Genomic DNA, 6000 nt, shown 5'->3' with positions numbered 1-6000 from the left:
ACCTGGAAATGTGGTGCACAGTAACAGGAATTTTGCTGGGTAAAAAATTGTGAATAACTTAACTATTCCTAGCAATACAGTGATCCAAGACAATCCAAAGGATTAATGGCAAAGTATCCACCTCAAGAGAAAGAATTGATATTGTTTGTATTCAACAATTGAATACAAACTGAAGCATGCTATTTTATACTTTTTTAAAATATCTTTTATTCGAGTCTTGGTGTACAACATGACTAATATGGAAACATTTTACCTGACTGCAATTATATAACCTCTCTCTGACTGTTCACTGTCTCTGGGGAAAGGGGAGAACAGGGAGAGAAGGAAAGAATTTGTAACTCAAAACTTCAAATGTTAAATTTATGTTAAAACACTTTTAAATGTGAGAATATTTTTAGAGGGATGATGTTTTGCTTAGTGACTTATGAAAATAAAAAGCATATATTAATAAATCATTTTTAAATGCTTACTTTCTCTAGATACCACAACTTTATTTCCCTTGTGATGGTTCATGACAATCTCTGTGTTCCCCTATCATCTATTATTTTTGAATGTGATTCTATTAAAAATGCAGCAAAGGAATTTATAAATACAAACAGGAAAAGAACCTTCACTTTCCCAAGAATTTCCCATTTAATTTCTCAGAATTTTCAGTCTAGAGAATATTAGTCTGGACATTCTTAACTGCCATCAAAATATAATCATTAATCAAGGCTTATGGTAGATTTCTGTATCAGTCATAACTCTGACCTGTACAGGTAAACAAGCATAGAAAGTGCAAAATACATTTTCTTGAACTAAAGAAATATTTAAACTTTTTAGTTATCTTTCATTTTATGCTTGGTAAATTATTGGCAATGGAATATTTTGAAAAAAAATTGCCTCATAAATATTTCATTCATCTTTATATATGCATTAAGCTAGTGAGGTGTCTTATTTTCATGAATTTATAATAATATAAGTAGTAGTGGTAATGATAATTTGCATTTAAATCATTTTTTCCTTCTGGGAACTTAGAGTGCTTGAGTATATCAATTAATGTTCCTTGGCTGCATCATTATCCCGAGTTTCTGTTATTATTCCATCTTTTTAATGTACTGTTTACTGTTTTTGTTTTTCGATCCCATGTCAATTATTTTTCTGAATATCATTAAATATTGCATTTGTCTCCAAAAAATAAATTCCCTTCATGGAGAACAGGGATCTTTTACCAATTCTAGGATAAAAAGAACATATCATTCTCATTCTTCTCTTTGATAGTGATTTTTACCCATGCTATTATTTAAGTAAATTTTATTCAAAAGATATCCATCAACTGAGAGGCAGCATATTAAATTGGAAAAAGATCAAGCCTTTAAGCTAGGAAATTTTTGATGTTCTTGAGTCATTTTAGTTGTGTCCAATTCTTAGTGACCCTATTTTGGATTTTCTTGGCAAAGACCCTGGAATGGTTTACCATTTCCTTCTCCAGCTAATTTTACATATAAGGAGACTGAGGCAAATGGGGTTAAATGACTTGCCCCAGGATCACAAGGCTATTAAGGTTGGAGTTTAACTCAGGTTTTCCTGATTTAAGAGCTGGAGTTCTATCCACTGTGCCACCTAGCTGCCCTAAGCAGAAATATCTGGGTTCAACCTCTTTCTCCAACAAACACTGACTATGAAGAAATAGTTAATTCTTTCCTTTCCCCAGGCAACTGTTTTATAAGTTGCCAAACAATTGCTGATCTGTACTGTCTGAAGGAGAAGAGAATGAAAATTCCAGATTCCCTCCCACCCCAATTTGTTGCTGTTTAGTCATTTCATTTTTTATCTGACTCTTTGTGACCCCATTTGGTGTTTTCTTGGCAGAAATTCTGATTTACCATTTCTTTTCTCCAGTTCATTTTGCAGATGAGGAAACTAAGGCAAAGAGGATTAAGTGATTTGGCCAGGGTCACATAGCTAGTAAAAATGAAACTAGATTTTTACTCTCAAAGATGAATATTGACTCCAACCCCTTTTTTATTCCCTGCAACCCATTTTTAAATGTACTGCACCACTTAGCAGGCTTCCACCCCAAAATAATCAACCACAATTTTCCAGTATTAGTTATTCTTTCTTTAAGTCACAACAATATAATTTTTAAAGTTTCTTCTTCCATAACTTAAAGTACCTTTCAAACTCTTGTTGTTTAAAGAGTTGAATCATATTTAAAGAATGATAAGTATGGTGATTCTCATTTTCACCTCTATAAACTTTATTTCTTCCCCAGTTGAACACACACACACACACACACACACACAATTTTGATAAAATTCCATGTTTCAGAAAAGAGTATACTAATGAGAAAATTCAATTAAAGCTTCTCAAAGGTGAAAACTAGTTATTATTTATGTGTTTCAGCTTCAAGTATGATGTCTGGCACAAAATGGATACTTGATAAATGGTTGTTGATGAATGAATGAGTGAAAGTAGAGAGGTGATTTTGATGTTAAAGATTTGAAAAGCTCTTTATCTAATAATAAGTAGTTGTCATTTTCATCTTCCCCTAGGAAACACTAGAAGGGCCTAGAGTGAAGCAAACTTGTACAAAGTTATCTTCTAGTTCATTCCAGCTATCAACCTATGCAAAACAGAGATTAGGTATATTCTGGGAAAGCAATTCCTTCAGAAGAATGCAGGTTCAGACTAGGATAACTTCAGTAAAGGATGGTCTATTCTTGTCTAGAGCTATTCTGGAAGGCTTATTTGGCCCTGCCTAAAGGTTCCTTGGGAAGCACAAGAGCTTTTTCTCAAACATCGATTTTCAGATTGTGTGAACCATGAATACATATATTTCCCCAAACTTGTAACCCCATCTTGTATTTTCAGTGCCTGTTTCTCTCTTCATACCTGACTTTATCCACCTTTAACACAATTCCTCTGGATCTAATAATGTCTAATGGTTTCCTTTCCACTATTTTGAAATAGTATTCTGAAAATTAAAAACAAATTCAAGTATTTAGCAAGTATTTCCTCTAAGACACTGAGCTAGGTACTAGGAACTCAAAGATGAAAAAAATAACACATCTAGAGAAACTAACAGCATCCTATTTGAATATCTTTCCATTGTAGCACTCACAAGTTTGCAGTTTGGGTCAGCAGTGGATTGACTACTCCTAGATTCAGGATATTTTCTGGTCACACTCCTAAAATTATAATTCACAAATCCTTATGTAGTAGACAGATCAAAGTTGAGTAATTTCCAAGATGGCATAGTAATAATAGTAGTTACAAAATATTATATCTGAAACTGGAGCATGCTTTCTCACACAAGTTTCAGTAGCAAAAGTGTCTGCAAACTTAAACTGGTAGTGAAACACAAATATAGGGAACACATGACCAAGAAAATTCATACCTTCGTTACTGTAGGATCTCAATGTCTCCTTCTCTTGTGGTGTCCTCACATAATTCTGCAATAAGCACAGTATCTCTACTATATGGGTAATTCTGATGACATCTCTGTCTCTACTCCTTTCCATACTTCTATTTCCAAGTGACTGGGTACATTTTCTTTTAGTTCCATAGTTGGCTCTCTTCTCCACTGCCAAAGTTTATACTCCTTGAAGCCACTTCTTGACTTTTGCCATAGATGAAAGGTTCACTTTTTAAAAAAAAAACCATCATATCCTTGGCTAATTTTTTGTAAGTCAGTGACAACCTGTCCTTCTAAATTCATCAAAGAAACTTCTTCACATTTGTAAAGGAATAACAAGATATAGATTTGTCTTTGTGATTTATTTATACATTATCACCAGTCCTGTTGTTTGTCTCTTGCTTTCTGTGATTATATCAGTTGGTGGGTTGGAGATGAACTACACATAAGTAATTATTATACAAATTATATTCAAATATTCAAATGAATCTATGAGCTCATTGATGTCAATATTTCTTCCCACAATGCAGATGGCAACCCAATTACGCCTGCCTAACTAGTGTAATTTTTGTTTATATCCTTCAATAAGCTATTCATGGTTGACTCTCATCAAAGTTATAAAGGGTTCCAGTCAATGTACTCAAGGTCTTCCTTGACTTCTTTTTACATTTACTCTCCTGTTTCCTTCCATTAATTTTGTATTATTTTATTTATACACAATCATTTACATATAGTTTCCCCCATTTGAATGTAAACTCCTTGAAGATAATCATAGTTTTTCTCTTTCTATATATCCTCAGAACTTAATAACGTACATGGCACAAAATGAGTCTTTATTAAACGCTTGTTGCTTGAATGAATGACTGCAGATTTCAGGGATGCACAAAGGTTCTCCATAAGTGATTTCTTCTTTGCCTTTGCCATGGTTCTTTTGATCATATATTTCTTTGATGTCTTCTCTAAGTCCATTTCTCTCTGTAGCTCTCATTTGAAACATATTGCAGTTGTTCACATCCTTCATGGATACTTCATCACTCTCTGATGAAGGTAGGAGTATTCCATGATCTTCAACTATACAAGAATATCAATGCAAGACTGGAATTAAAATTTTAAGCCTTTATTTCAATAAGAAAATTGGAATCAAGACTTTTTTGAAATTACTAAGACTGATATTTTTGAGCAGGGGAATGACATGGTCATATCTATGCCATTAGAAATATTATTTAAACATGATTTATACGATTTAAAATTCAAAGAAAGCACCCATATCATCTAGTCCAATACCCTCATTGTACAACTAAGACAGCTGGGACAACTAAAACTATTCAAAATTGTGTTGTTAATATGTCACAAAGCTGAGATTTGGACGCAATTCTAGAGAGTCCACATCCAGAACTTATATCATGTCACATTGTTTCTTCAGCTATTATATGAAGAGTGGACTAAAAACAGGAGGGATATCAGTTAGAGATTGTAGCAGTCCTCAAGGTAAAAAATGGATACTGTAAAAGTAATAGTTGGCAGGAGAGGAGCTCAAAGGGATAAATGTGAAAGATATTTCAGGAGGCCAATTAGTAGAATTTGGCAATTATTTGGATGTAGGGAAAAGTGAAAAAAAGGAATCAAAGAAAAATCTAAGGTTTTGAGCCTTGCAAACATGGAGTTTACCCAGATAATATCAGCAACAAAATGAAAAAGTTAGGAGGTAAAGAGTTTTAGAAATAAGCACTGAGTTTAGTCAAGCTTGAGGAGATATCATATAAAGGTAGAACATGGCAGTGTCCAGGAAACAACTGGAAATATGGATTGTAGAGAGATAAAGGGGCAGCAACATGGATTGGGAAGTCATCTGCATAGTAATAAGAACTCCCTGATGAGAAAATTCATTTTATCAATGCAGATGGGCACCTTTTCTGCAACTTATAGTCAGAGCACTGGAGATACTTGGAGTTAACTTGCTTATCCAGAATCACACTCCCAGTTTGTGCCAAAGATGACACTTGAACCCAGGTCTTTCCAACTCTGATATCATCTCTCAAGGAATTATACCACATTGCCTCTCATCTGAATGGAAATGAGAGGAGCCAATAATAGAACCAGGGAGATGCCCAGGGAAAGAGAAGCCAGTCAAAGAAAGGACCTGTTAGACAAGTAGGAGGAGCAAAAGGACTAAGAATGAGAAAATACCTAAAATTTGAGGTTAACAATATCAAATGCTAGAAATTTTTGTTTCTCCCTTTACCTTCTACAATAGGCAACAAAAATATTTTCCCATCTGTTTCCATTCTTTCCCTTTGCTTTTTCCTTTAAAATAAAAAAGCAAACAGAAACAAGCAAATAATATATGAGAAAGAGCAGAGAAAGAGAATATCAAGCCCATAGTTTCTGACATTGAAATTATTTGCAGATGCCTTGCTGCAAACCCCAAGCCAGTGAATTGCTATATCTTATCCCTGTTATATCCATTTTTTTCTGGAATTTGGGCTATTGCATATTTAATAAATTTGTCACTAAAGTCAGTATCTAATTTCTGGATGCTCCTTGGAAATCCTAATCCACTACAATTTGTGAATTCTTTTAAATTTTGCAATTTGTGCATCCAT

Source organism: Antechinus flavipes, chromosome 4 (assembly GCF_016432865.1).
Source record: "Antechinus flavipes isolate AdamAnt ecotype Samford, QLD, Australia chromosome 4, AdamAnt_v2, whole genome shotgun sequence".
In the NCBI taxonomy this organism is placed as follows: Eukaryota; Metazoa; Chordata; class Mammalia; order Dasyuromorphia; family Dasyuridae; genus Antechinus; species Antechinus flavipes.
The sequence above is the reverse complement of the archived record's forward strand: the minus strand, read 5'-3'. Positions refer to the sequence as shown.